This window comes from Anas platyrhynchos, chromosome 12 (assembly GCF_047663525.1).
Source record: "Anas platyrhynchos isolate ZD024472 breed Pekin duck chromosome 12, IASCAAS_PekinDuck_T2T, whole genome shotgun sequence".
Taxonomy (NCBI): domain Eukaryota; kingdom Metazoa; phylum Chordata; class Aves; order Anseriformes; family Anatidae; genus Anas; species Anas platyrhynchos.
In genome coordinates, this window is record NC_092598.1 from 20,552,210 (window position 1) to 20,567,212 (window position 15,003).

Below are 15,003 nucleotides of genomic sequence, written 5' to 3' on the forward strand. Positions count from 1 at the left end.
CATAAAAAATCAGCCCAGGAAGATACAGAATTTGTCATGGGATATTGCTCTTTTACCATTGTATCTCTAGAACTTGGTTTATTTTGAAGGATTACATTTAGCAAGCAAATGTACTACATTTAACACAACTCTAACTAGGATAAGCTTGGTGCTAGATTCCTTTGAGACATGAAGAAGCATCACCAGCATTTTAAACAAAACTCTTTCCCTTTTCAGGAAATTTTATTTTATTATATATGGGGTGCAAGCCTTAGCTGGAATCTTCATGGCAGGAGAAGGTAGTGGACTTTCCACTGCTGTATACTCTGCTGTATTTCTTTAAGCTCCTTGAGCACGAGTTGCTGCTTGGGAGCGAAGCAGAGCTGTGTCCCCTTAGCTGTTCTTCAGCAGGTTAAACCAGGACTTCTTGCTAGGTGGGAGCTGCACCAGGCAGAAGGCCCCTTTGCATTATACCCAGGGAATTTCAAAGATCCACATGGTTCTTCATAGTAGAAGCAGGGCTTGTAGCCCCAGTGATCTTGGCATCCCCCCTCAAGGGCAATGGCATATGGTCCTTGCCGCATTCAGATCAGCTTAAAAACATGTTTGGTTTTGGTGTTCTGAATATTTCTGAAGCAAGCTGCTTATCCTTGCTTTTAAAGTTTGCTTTTCTGTACGTAACATTTACATCATAATCTAAAAACAATTTTACACATAATAAAGTTTAACTATTTGATATTTTTCATTTCAAAACTAAATAACAGACATTTAGGAGAATATTTCTTTTTTAATGACACACATGATAGTATTTTAAAGCACCAAATGACATCCACAGTTAATTTTTCAGTCTTTCTCTAGCAAATATTCTATTCTAAATATTCTAAGTAAACTTTGCCTGTATTTATGATTTTTTTCTTAATATGTTTTACTGCATTTGGTAGGACTAACATCTGCTTCTCCAGGGACTCTCCTATTTATAACAATTGGGGATGTTTTTTTAAACTATTTGAATTAAACTTGGTCTGCTCAGAAGTGTTTCCAAAGGAGCTGACTGTACATACACAGTTCTCACTGATGGCATTTGACAGAGCTGTTAATCCCTCTTGACTCTGATGTATGAGATCACATTAGAGCAGCTCGAGCACTCCAGTGATATACACACATGCAAAGTAACATTTGATGATCATTTCTGTTTGTTCTCTTCCAAAACAAAATCCCTGAAACGAGCTGGTTCATTAACAAGGAAGGAGGCAACGGTCCCTACTGATGTTGCTCCTGGCTCCTTGAGGTGATGTGTTAGTCCATGGCAGAGGATGTGCAGGTGCCTGATCTGTCCCACCTGCAATAGTGAGTGCTGCTGGCCTCCTCAGCAGTCCACCACCTGCTGCAGCACAGATTAGTCTTTCAGGCTCATTTTTGCTTACATTTCTGCTTTACATTCGTTTTGGAGGCTATGCAGATGGATGTCCGAATCATTCGGACCTGAAAGGCTTGTCTGGGTGCTCAGGAGCCACGTGAGCTATGGGGAAAGCAGCTCAAGGAGGAGAAGATGCTTGGGAAAGCAAGCCACTTCCCAAAGAAGTGGCTTTGGGACTGGTGCAGCCGGCAGAACTTTGGGTTCTTTGATCACAGGAAGGTCTACGTAACACTGGGCCTGCTGTCACCAGATGGGATGCGCCTCTCTCAGAGTAGGGTAAGGATTTTTGCTCAGGAGTTGGCAGGGCCTATAGATAGGGCTTTAAACTAGAGTCGAAGGGGGAAGAGGATAAAACCAGGCATGCCGATGATGAGCTATGGGATGGTGCCCCAGAATCAGAGGGACTATGTGCCAGTGAGGTCCTTCGGTCAGCTCCACAAGGTGCTGAACGTAGGGAGGCGCGTTTGAAGTGCTTTTACACAACCACACGCAGTATGAGGAATAAAATGGACGAGCTAGAAGTCTTGGCCCAGTCCCACAGCTACAACATCATCGGCATACACAAAACCTGGTGGGATGAGTACTGTGGCTTGTGTGCTGCAATAGATGGTTACAGGCTCTTCAGGAGGGACAGGCAGGGTAGACAAGGTGGCGGGGTGCCAATGTATGTGAAGCAGGGGCTGGACTGCGTGGAACTTCAAGTTGGCGATGGCAAAGTTGAGAGCCTCTGGGTAAGGATTAAGGGATGAACGAATAAAGGGGATGTCGTAGTGGGAGTTTATTACAGACCACCCAGCAAGGATAACAATGCTGATGAATTATTCTTTGCAGAACTAAGAGATGCCTCGAGATCAACTCCCATTGTCCTTATGGGGGATTTCAACTTGCCAGATGTCAACTGGGATCACCACACGGCTGACACGAGCAAGTCCAGGAGGTTCATAAAGCACCTAGATGATAACTTTTTGGTGCAGGTGCTAAGGGAGCCAACTAGGAAAGGTGCCTCCTAGATCTGTTGCTGGAGAACAGAAAGGGTCTTGTGGGAGACATGTCAATTGGCAGCCATCTCGGTCATAGTGACCATGAAGTGGTTGAGTTTAGAATTTATGATGATGGAAGGAAAACAGCCACCAAAACTTCAGCCCTGGATATGGGGAAAGCAGACTTCAGGCTGCTCAGGGAACTAGTCAGCAAGGTCCCCTGGGAAACTGCTTTTGAAGGCATTGGCGTCCATCAGTGATGGTCAATCTTTAAGCACTAAAAGCACACCTAAAAGCACAAGATCAGGCAATTCCAAAATATTGGAAGTCAGGCAGGCAGGGCAGAAGGCAGGCCTGGCTGACCAGGGATCTTCTACTGGAGCTTAAGTGAAAAAAGAAAGTGTACAGGTGGTGGAAGGAGGGTCAGGCAACGAGGAAAGAATACAGGGATGCTGTTCGTGTTTGTAGGGAGAAAATTAATGTGGCCAAAACCCAACTAGAGTTGAAGCTGACCATGTCTGTGGGAGACAATAAAAAAATTTTTTTAGATATGTGAATGGAAAAAGGAGGACCAAAGAAAACATAGGTCCAATACTTGATGGGGAAGATCTCCTCACAGACAATGACATAAGCAAGGCAGAGATGTTTAATGCCTTCTTCACCTCTGCCTTCAACTCTGATGATGGGCTTTGGGACCCAGCGTGCCCTGAGCAGGAGGACCATGACAGTGGAAATGACAAACTCCCAACCGACCCTGAACATGTGCAGGATTTGCTGCTCCACCTGGATCCATATAAGTCCATGGGTCCGGACGGGATTCATCCCAGGGGGCTTAAAGAGCTGGCTGATGTCATCGTGGGGACTCTCTCAATTTTTTTTCAATGATGTTGGAAATCTGGAGAGGTCTCAGTAGACTGGAAGCTGGCAAATGTTGTGCTAACTTTCAAGCAGGGTAAGAAAGAAGAGCCTAGCAATTACAGGCCAGTCAATCTCACATCAGTGCCTGATAAAATTATGGAGAAGATGATTCTTGAAGTTCTTGAGGCGCATCAGAGGGAACAATACAGTCATTGGTCCCAGCCAACATGGGTTCATGAGGGGTAAGTACTGCCTAACAAATCCGATTTCCTTTTATGATAAGGTCACCCATCTAGTTGACCAAGGGAAACCAGATGATGTGATCTTTTTGGACTTCAGCAAAGCTTTTGACACGGTTTCCCATAGCATGCTACTGGACAAAATGTCCAGCATACAACTTAACAAAAATCATACAATGGGTGAGCAATTGGCCGACGGGCAGGGCTCAAAGGGTTGTGGTAAATGGGGCCACATCTGGCTGGCAGCTGGTCACTAGTGGGGTCCCTCAAGGCTCCATTTTAGGGCCAGTCCTCTTCAATGTCTTTATAAATGAGTTGGATGTAGGACTAGAAAGTGTTTTGAGCAAATTTGCCAATGACACCAAATGTGGAGGAGTTGTGGAGTCAGCTGAAGGTGGAAAGGCCTTGCAGAGAGACCTGGACAGATTGGAGAGCTGGGCAATCACCAACCACATGAAGTTTAACAAAGGCAAGTGTCGGGTCCTGCACATGGGATGGGGCAACCCTGGCTATATGTACAGCTGGGGGATGAGACGCTGGAGAGCAGCTCCTCAGAGAGGGATCTGCGGGTTGTGGTTGACAGCAAGTTGAATATGAGCCAGCAGTGTGCCCTGGCAGCCAGGAGGGCCAACTGTATCCTGGGATGCATCAAGCACAGCATCGCTAGTCAGTCGAGGGAGGTGATTGTCCCACTCTACTCTGCGCTGGTGTGGCCTCACCTCGAGTGTGTAGTTCTGGGCACCACAGTACAAGAAGGACATTAAACTGTTGGAGAGTGTCCAGAGGAGGGCAACGAAGATAGTGAAGGGCCTAGAGGGGAAGACATACATGTATGAGGAGTGGCTGAGGGCACTGGGCCTGTTCAGCCTGGAGACGAGGAGGCTGAGGGGGGACCTCATTGTGGTCTACAACTTCTTCACGAGGGGGAGTGGAGAGGCAGGTGACCTATTCTCTGTAAACACCAGTGATAGGACCCATGGGAACAGTGTTAAGCTGAGGCAGGGGAAGTTTAGGCTAGACATCAGGAAGAGGTTCTTCACCGAGAGGGTGGCTGCACACTGGAACAGGCTCCGCAGGGATGTAGTCACTGCACCAAGCCTGTCTGAATTTAAAAAAGCCATTGAACTGTGCACTTACATGTAGTCACATGGTCTAAAATTTTGGGTAGACCTTTGCGGTGCCAGGAGTTGGTCTTGATGATTCTTGCCAGGGTTTTGACACCGTCTCCCATAGCATTCTCCTCAAGAAACTGGCTGCCCTAGGCTTGGACTGGCGCACGCTTCGTTGGGTTAGAAACTGGCTGGATAGCCGGGCCCAAAGAGTCGTGGTGAATGGAGTCAAGTCCAGTTGGAGGCCAGTCACTAGTGGTGTTCCCCAGTGCTCGGGCCGGTCCTCTTTAATATCTTCATCAATGATCTGCATGAGGGCATTGAGTGCACCCTCAGTAAGTTTGCAGATGACACCAAGCTAGGTGCGTGTGTCGATCTGCTCGAGGGTAGGAAAGCTCTGCAGGAGGATCTGGATAGGCTGCACCGATGGGCTGAGGTCAACTGTATGAAGTTCAACAAGGCCAAGTGCCGGGTCCTGCACCTGGGGTGCAATAACCCCAAGCAGAGCTACAGGCTGGGAGATGAGTGGTTGGAGAGCTGCCAGGCAGAGAAGGACCTGAGAGTGATGGTGGACAGTCGGCTGAACATGAGCCAGCAGTGTGCTCAGGTGGCCAAGAAGGCCAACGGCATCCTGGCTTGTATAAGAAACAGTGTGACCAGCAGGGCTAGGGAGGTGATCGTCCCCCTGTACTTGGCTCTGGTGAGGCCGCACCTCGAGTACTGTGTTCAGTTTTGGGCCCCTCGCTACAAGAAGGACATGGAGGGGCTTGAGCAGGTCCAGAGAAGGGCGACGAAGCTGCTGAGGGGCCTGGAGAACAAGTCCTACGAGGAGCGGCTGAGGGAGCTGGGCTTGTTCAGCCTGGAGAAGAGGAGGCTCAGGGGTGACCTTATTGCTCTCTACAGATACCTCAAAGGAGACTGTAGCGAGGTGGGGGTTGGTCTGTTCTCCCACGTGCCTGGTGACAGGATGAGGGGGAATGGGCTTAAGTTGTGCCAGGGGAGTTTTAGGCTGGATGTTAGGAAGAACTTCTTTACCGAAAGGGTTGTTAGACATTGGAACAGGCTGCCCAGGGAAGTTGTGGAGGCACCATCCCTGGAAGTCTTTAAAAGACGTTGAGATGTAGAGCTTAGGGATATGGTTTAGTGGGGACTGTTAGTGTTAAGTCAGAGGTTGGACTCGATGATCTTGAGGTCTCTTCCAACCTAGAAATTCTGTGATTCTGTGATTCTGTGATTATGGGTCACTTCCAGCTGGAGATATTCTACGATTCTATGATTCTTCTGGCACAGGCAAGGTGATCTAAGGCAGGACCCTCTGCTGCCTCTGCCCAGCACAGCCCTCCATATGCCAGCCTGCCTTCTTCTACTATGTGGCTGTTGCCAGGACTTATGTTTCGCCCTTCCACAGAATTTGGTCTAAAAGGAGCAACTGTGAAAATAAAAAGCATTTTTGTGCAGTGAGCCCCAATTATCACATCTGCAGCCATATTCTTGTGTGTAAAATATCTTATAAAAAAACCTTCCAAAGTGCAAGAATTCTCTTGGCATTGTTACTGATGAAATCTCTTATTTTCTCTAAAGAGTGATGGTCCTCAGGGAATTACCACAAGCTGTAAGAAAACCAAGGTGTTGCATTGTAATGCAATGGTCTGGACTTGGGTAGACCTGTGCGGTGTCAAGAGTTGGACTTGATGATCCTTAAGGGTCCCTTCCAACTCAGGATATTCTATGATTCTATGATTATGACTTAAACGTGATTATCATTTCTCTTAAGTGCTGAATCTGCAGTACATTTTTCTGCACTTTTTTCAGTAATGTACCGCTAGACAAATCTCCAGAAGAGAAAAGTTATGCTTCTACATTAAAGTGATATCTCTGGACTTAAGAATTTGATTGCAAATAAAATTGTAAACATGAAGCTATTTGTGTTGGAAATATATTTTAAAATATTTTTTCAGATGTTTTCACGTCTCTAAAATCAAAGTACTAATGGAGTCTTCCCCAGTAGTCTGTCTGGTCTGGTTGCATGGATCTGACTCTTAGCTTCTTAGTCAGAAAGAATAATCTGTGCAATAATAATAGCAATAATGATAATAATAATAGAATTTTACTTGTTTAGATGAAGTAAAACCATTTAAAGTTGGATGACATGAATCAAAGTGAACAATAAGCAACTTTTTCAACTAGAGAAAGATGTACTGATTCCTGAATATGCGATGTTTTTGACTTTGCCTGGAAGGGCATTTCCTTGGTCAAGAAGACCAGGTCATTTCACTGATTACATACATGTATTAGCCCTTCTGTTCTTCTATACGTCTAATTATTCTTACAATTAAAATATATTGCATCATTTTTCATCTAAATCTTTCTCTTTAAGAAAAAGAGAATTTAAACCCTAATTTATGAACTCTGATCTTATTAACCTTTCATTCGATTTGCTTCTGTGCCTTGATCTTGTAAACAGGCTATTATACATTCTGCAATTTTATTCAATATGTACTATTTCAGGACAGTCAGAAAACTATACATTGTGCTCACCTGAATAACCTAAACTAAATATTTTCTTTCTTCTTCATCCTTGTTTAGCATCCTGAGTCCCATAAGTGGCTCCAAACCTTATATAAAAAGAATGATTTAACAATCCATGTTAACAGATAGCAACTGTTGTCTTTTGCCAGTGCTTTCTCCATACAAAGCAATCCCTTTCTGTCCAGACATCACCATACTCTCTTTTGCCTCCTCCCAAAGGAATTTGTGCTCTTCATTCTTACTGTTGTTTCCTCATTTTCTTTGTCTCTGCTATTTCTACCAGACTCAGTTGTCTTTATTTCCTCTTTTTCCACCAGTCTTTTTATTCCTTTCTTCCTCTTACAGACATTAGCACTTTTGTTTTTAAAGAGCAGTCATGCTCCTCCTTTTTTTCCCTAGTTTTTACCATCTTATTTGTTCATCTTGGTTTAAGAATGCACTGTCCTCCATTCTCCATTCCTTTTATTGCAGTCTTGCTTCTTCTTTCTTCCATTTAATTTTCCAGGAATCTCCCTTGTTCTCTCTCTCAGATCTTATTATTGCCCTGGATTCGCCATTTGCTGAAATGCCACATCTGCTGTTGGCTGCTGATGGGCACCACTACTTCCATTCCTCTCGCCTGTATTCAGGATGAGGGAAGGTATTTCCCAAGGATGCAGAGATGCTTCTCTCAGGAGCAAGATGCTGTCAGGCAGCACCACATAATTTCCAGTAGCTGTCCTGAAGCTTGCTGAGCTGTGTGCTCTCAGAGGAGTGTTGGGACTGTCCTGTCCGATGCTCAGTGGACACTGAGCTATATTAACAGCTATTTACCTTTTTTTTTTTTTTTTCCTTCTTCTTTTTGGCTTGACATGACTTGTTTTTACTCCCTAAGAGTCTGGAGAATAGTTGCTTTTCCTAAGATAAAGTAAATAGTATTACATCCAAGTCTGCTGAATGCTGTGGGATTTTGTGAAGGTCAAAGAGTAGCAGACGACAAATAGTGTCCATGATGGGACAGGGCTCTGAGCGTCTCCAAAAGGTGTTTAGGAATATGCAAAAGTAGAAAATGTTCTATATTGTACAATGGGATTCTGCTGTTTCTCTGTTTTCAAAGTTTGTTTGGTGTAGCTTAGCACTATCTTATGCAAGGGCAAGTGGAAAAGGGATTTTTATTATTTTTTATGCTTTAAATAAATTCCAGAAGATAGGTGCAAATAAAACCAGAGGTCTGACTTCAGGACTAATAAGAACGAAAAGAGAAAAGGAATTTTGGCAAGAAGAAGAAACAGCCAACAGCCCAAACTACAGGTGCCTTCGAGAACACAACAGCTCTCAGGAAAAGCACTGTCAAGAGCACAGCCAGGAGAACAAATCTACTTTGACTCAACAGTAACCAAATTTTCCATTCACAGTTCAGACAACTCTGGTCTTAGTCTCACCCAAGTACAAGAAAGGCATCCATGCACACAGTGCTGCAAGGATGGAAAGAAATGCTCTGGTTTCTGTCTGTGTAATACCCAATTGCTGGAGTTCTGCTGGCTGCATTAAAAATACTGGACTGAAAATACAAAATTGATTATATATGCAGTATACTGCAGACTTTATCAACTGTTGATTCATTTAAAATATGTCACACATTTTAATACAATAGAGTCATTAATACAATGAACAAACATGTTTTCTTCCTCGACGCACTATTTTCTTTCCTTGTTTTCTTTCTTACTTCAGTTCTGTTACTTGCTTCTCACAGTTGCTAGCTGCAAATTCTGTATTACAGTCCTAGGAACAAACCAAACCAACCTGCCCTAGCAGGCCCCATTTGGGGATCAACAGTGAGCCTTCATGAATCATCATTGTGTAAATGTTCAGTAAATCTCAGTGTTTCTCTTTTATTTCCAGTGGCAGCATACAGTGGTTTCACTTAGTTTTGTTTGCACTAGTGAAAATCCAAGATAACCACGTCATTAGAGAGTGAGCTGAGAGAGAGACACACACACATGCCCATGTACATAACTTTTTAAGGGAAGTGAAGCAGGATGCCATCCATATTTCTTGTACAGAGGGAACCAAAGTTAATTTGTAGGTTGGTGAGAGAGAGCTTGTGACACTGCACTCCATTTCACATCAAGAGACATTAACTTGAAATTACTGTTTCCAAGGGAAACACTTATGACTCACAGCATTAATTTGCATTAGCCCACGATAAGGCTAGCTTGTAAATTAAGTTATTGAAAATAACTCGCAACCATAGCACCAAGGAAGGAATTAACTAGGAATGTTTTCCTATACACATAAGCTGATATTTTTTTCCAGGTAGTTAAAATACTAAAAGTGTGCAAAATGTAATCAATTCAGTTTTCTAGTAAAGTCCTTATTTATATTATATTTTGTCATGGTGGAAGTAATCAGTCTGGATAAATTTGAGCTGGCTGCATTTTATCTCCTCACCATTTAGTTTCATGTGAACAGCCTATTGGTGGTTTGGGACAAGTTCTATATTTTTCTCTTACAGCTGTGAGGACAGTGGTCATTCTTTACAAATTTAGTTCAAGGTAATGTGATGTTCTACCCAATCTGGCAGAAAGATTTATAACTTAGCAACGGGGGGCTAAATTTCTGTGTTGTAAGCAAGTCTATTCTCAGGCAAATTTAACCTCTTTTGAACATCATAAAGTTTATTTAGAAAAATCTCCATGAAATACATGTATACTCTTTACCCTTCATGTGCTCCTATGACAGCTACTCCAAGAGCGTTAACAGTTGGTTGTATTAACTGAAATCTACACCAAGCAAATTATTCTAAATTGTTGCTGATTAGCAGTTACAAATGTACCACGACTGATTTAAATACCGGGTTAGTTGATGTTCCCCCAAGTAAATATAGGCAACCAAGACCAATTATTCAATTTTCACTCTGGTTACTATCCTCACTCAGCACCATAACTTTGACACAAGAAAGGAAATGCTTGTAGGATTTCTTGACTTTAAGAAAGCTTGGCTTTCTTCTTAGGAGCTCCCCAGAATGGTGCCCTGGAGGGGGAATGCAGACAGCCCCCATCTGACATAGGCACTCCCCGTCCCTGCATATATGGCCATGCTAAAGGCGCTCACCTGGCCTTCTCCAAACACCTTTTCAATCCAATGACATTCTGGAAGAAAAGAAAGGAAAACAGGGAGGACAAAACTTCCAGCCTGCAAATCTTTAATTCCAGAAGCTGTCTCCTTTTACTACATTACCTTCTGCCTCTATGCTTGTACTGTAACAGCAATTTTTATTTTTTTTTTTTTCTTTCTTTCTTTTTCCTTCCAACTGAATAATCACAGAATCACAGAATTTCTAGGTTGGAAGAGACCTCAAGATCATCGAGTCCAACCTCTAACCTAACACAAACAGTCCCCACTAAACCATATCCCTAAGCTCTACATCTCAACGTCTTTTAAAGACTTCCAGGGATGGTGACTCCACAACTTCCCTGGGCAGCCTGTTCCAATGCCTAACAACCCTTTCGGTAAAGAAGTTCTTCCTAACATCCAGCCTAAAACTCCCCTGGCGCAACTTAAGCCCATTCCCCCTCGTCCTGTCACCAGGCACGTGGGAGAACAGACCAACCCCCACCTCGCTACAGTCTCCTTTGAGGTACCTGTAGAGAGCAATAAGGTCACCCCTGAGCCTCCTCTTCTCCAGGCTGAACAAGCCCAGCTCCCTCAGCCGCTCCTCGTAGGACTTGTTCTCCAGGCCCCTCACCAGCTTCGTCACCCTTCTCTGGACCCGCTCAAGCCCCTCGATGTCCTTCTTGTAGCGAGGGGCCCAAAACTGAACACAGTACTCGAGGTGCGGCCTCACCAGAGCCAAGTACGATCACCTCCCTAGCCCTGCTGGTCACACTGTTTCTGTCCTTCTTCAGGTCCTTCTCCGCCAGGCAGATCTCCAACCACTCCTCTCCTAGCCTGTAGCTCTGCTTGGGGTTATTGTGCCCCAGGTGCAGGACCTGGCACTTGGCCTTGTTGAACTTCATACAGTTGACCTCAGCCCATTGGTGCAGCCTATCCAGATCCTCCTGCAGAGCCTTCCTACCCTCGAGCAGATCGACACACGCACCTAGCTTGATGTCATCTGCAAACTTACTGAGGGTGCACTCAATGCCCTCGTCCACATTATCGATGAAGATATTAAAGAGGACCGGCCCCAGCACTGAGCCCTGGGGAACGCCACTAGTGACTGGCCTCCAACTGGACTTGACTCCATTTACCATAACTCTTTGGGCCCGGCTATCCAGCCATAATAATAACCTATAATAACCTTCCAAACCCAGCAGAACAGACACAGTGCAGTGTGGCACCTACAAGTCTATACCCCAGGCAATAGCTTGGAAGGATACTGCCATACCACTACATGACACTATTTGCCTCTTATGTGTGGTGATGTGGAGAATGGGTAACTGAAGGTTTGCTCTTTGGATTGGGAAGGAGAACACTAACTTGCTGAGCTACCCTGTAGGGTGTGGATAAATGCATCTCAGCATCACAGGCATGGCTTTTCTGGATTACTCACAGGACGTCTGTTTTTCTCCTTGCCCATCCACACATGAAATGATACGATCTATAAAAGGCAGGTGACAACATTATGTCTGTAGTTGTAGAGCATTCATAATGAAGCAGAAGGGAACCCCGACGTTTGCCGTATGCACGGTGTGTTCCTTGTGGAGCAGAGCACTGCCTGGCTCTGCTTACCCTGCCCTTCGCATCCAGTATTCTCTGCCTGACATGCCCGACAGGGCACCCTATGGGGTATCCCTCAATTGCTTATCATGAGTAAGGACATTATTTTTGATCCAAACTAATATGTAATTATCTATTTCAGAATGTTTTATTAGGAATTAGGACCCTTTTTATATTTTAACCAAACATATTCATTTCACAGCATGTTAAAAATCATTTTCCCTCCCCTAACTGTGTTTACCCTTTCTCTGTAATATTTCACAGCTGAAGTCCTTTTCTAAGAGCGCTTAGAAAATTTTGTCTGGTTTTATTTTTTTTAATTCAGCAACATATGGACAAAATCTGTCCTCTCCTTTCTTGTCCTTAGCATTCTAAAATGTACCTGTGTTCAAATATTAAGAAATAAAACAAATATAAATTATGCATTTTCCAAGTTAATTTAAAATGCATTATGCACTGCTTTGTTCTCTGGAATTAGTATTATTAAGGGGACAGATCTGTATGGATTAATTCTGAGTCAGTTTATTCACTTTGTAATTCAGTGGCAAGGATTTCTGTCCCCAGGCATCAAATTAAAATTTTTACTGTAAGTAACACATACACAATATGGACCTCTTTGTAGTGTTTCTTTGTTTTTCTATCAGACAGCATATTTACATACTGTATGATTTCACAAAACCATCTATTTCAAAGTAAACAAAACTTTTTCCCCTCCTTCTTGAAAATTATTTTAAAAGATTATTCCCATGGTTACTGTACCCAGGTGGCACCAAGTGCTGGTTTCAGAGGTGGGGGGATTCACCAAAAATCACATAATATTTAGCTGTGTCTTCTCTGAAGTCTATTACAAGCTGAATAACCATCCAACCTCTCTTCTCTTCCAAATATATTTGGTAGAATTTGAGCTGATTCTTTATGATTTTTAACAACAACAAGCTATTCAATAATCATTTTAAAACACCATTGATATTTTTTTGCAACAATTCTTTGCACTTAGATGTTTTAAATCTTTATTTTTCCCTAAACTGAGCAAGAAAATAGAGTCTGCTTTCTTAATTAGTCTTCTTTAAACAAAATATCCTTTCATATGCACTAATAAAGACTAAGGATCATTTCTCTCTTGTTTAAATAACTGCTTGCTGTAGTATAAAATTGTAAGAGACATGATGCAGATCAAGATGCTGGCTTGAAGTGGAGAAGAGGAACAAGCAGTGCAATAATAAGCAGATTTTAATGATTTACTATAAATCAGCATTTTTGCCCTGTCAGTGAGATTGAAGAGGCAGACAGCTCCTCACATGTCTGCCTAGCAAATGTCTTCCTGATGAATCATGTGCTCTGAATCACTGATCACAACATTCAAACAGCACATCCAAATAATGAGGAAAACATATACACAGCATTCTTACAGCTGGTCTAAAACTGCAGGAATATGTGTTTTTAGTGGTATGGTAGTTAAACCCCTACAATGATACTGTGTCTGTGCAGCAGAGGTAATATAAGGTTAACTATTTATGCCCTTGCTTTTCTTTCACTCATTAAACCAATGGTGAAAATCTAATCTTTAAGTACTCTGCAAGAAAAATGATGGCAAAGCTGAGTGATGATGTATACTTTTAAGTATCTTCCAACAGGGAAATGCATCACCTACTCATATGTTGTTTCCATTAATTAGAAAACTGTCCAGGCTATTGTTTTCTATATAGGATAGTTCAGGTGACCTTTGCTAATTATGTCAGTTGGTCATTAAGAATAGCAGTGGTTCTAAAACATCATGCATTGCATAGCATAACATATGGCGATCCTCCTTACAGTTCTGCAGTTGTTTTGGGTAACAAAATAATTGTCATGAGGGTCTCCTGCAAATGGTGGGGTGTGACTGACTGTTGTTCTTCCAAATCTAAGGGTACCTTTGAGACAGGGGAAGAGCTGTGGGGCTGGATGAGACAAGGTACAACTTTGCAGTTCTGTGGGGTTCACCTGTCTCAGCACCCGCAGGCAATGCTCCCTTTGACAGCAGCAGGAGAAACTTGTTCCTTGGGTGCACGAGGGATGATAATCTGCACAATGATAACAGCTGTGATCCCTGTCTTCCTCTCCAGCAGAAGAGGTTCTGGTGAGGTTTCCACACCACTGCCACTGAGAGCCCCTTTGCAGGTTGGCCAAAGGACCTCATCCTGCAGCTTGCTAACATGGCTGCTGGCAGATAAGATGAGGACTTCAGCTTCCAGCAGTCTCTGTCCGTTAACCTATTATTAACACCATCATTTATTCAGCAAACAGTTATGAAAGAAGTAATTTTGTATTAGGAGGAACTGCGGATTTAGAGACTTAAAAAGAAGAGTATTCCAAGTTTGGTTGTTGTGATCTTTTGAAAGATAGTAACTTGTAATTCCTAGTTTTTTAGACTGTAACTTTTGCATTTATTGCTAATTTTCTGCACTGCTCTAAACACACTGTGTGCATTTATTTTAAAATTTGTTAGTGCCATTTACATACATAGTTTTGCAGTTCAATTCATCCTCTTGCAGACCTAGTAAAACATTTTTTTCCTAGAGATCCTGCAGAGAAGCTGGCACAAGACATCCACTGACAGTGTGTCCTTCATGTCCCTGTATCCTGCTGCCTGTTTGCTGCACTATTGTGATATGTGTTTTGCAAAAACTGCTGTCCATTGTTTGAAAATGTGAATTTCAAAGTCCTCATCTTTTCTGGTTTGTACTCAATGGAAAAAATAGTAATGGGCTTTTAAAACAATAAAATGTCAATGTGTTTTAAACACGACCATGTCAGGCTCAAAAATGTTTTTCAAAAGCATATCCATTTGTTTAATTTGAATAAGAACATACTTAATTTCATGGTCATTTGGTTAAAGCAGTTATTTTTATTAATGTGTTATTGAGCTAGAATCTGAGGGCACTGGTCAGTTTGCTACTGTATAACTCACTCGCTCAGAGAATGAAGTCTAACAGTACAAAGGGGAGAACTCATATGTGCTGTTTAGGCATCACAATGGTATATTTGATCTGTGTTCATATTTTATTCAAAGTAAGGAGGGGAAAAAAACAAAATGCTCAGACTGCTGATTTCTGCAGAAAAAAAAAAAAACTGCAAATGAACTGTTCTATTAGCACAAATGTACAAAAGTCTTTAGAACCTCTCTCTTCAAAAGCATAATTAGGTATTTATTT

General features: G+C 42.7%; 1 long non-coding RNA gene across 1 annotated transcript in view; it reads right to left on the minus strand.

Annotated features, from left to right (window-relative positions):
* The window catches only part of LOC113845007 (uncharacterized), an 82,727-nt gene that overhangs the window by 9,310 nt on the left and 58,414 nt on the right, over positions 1 to 15,003 (minus strand). The gene's annotated exons all lie outside the window — the stretch shown is intronic.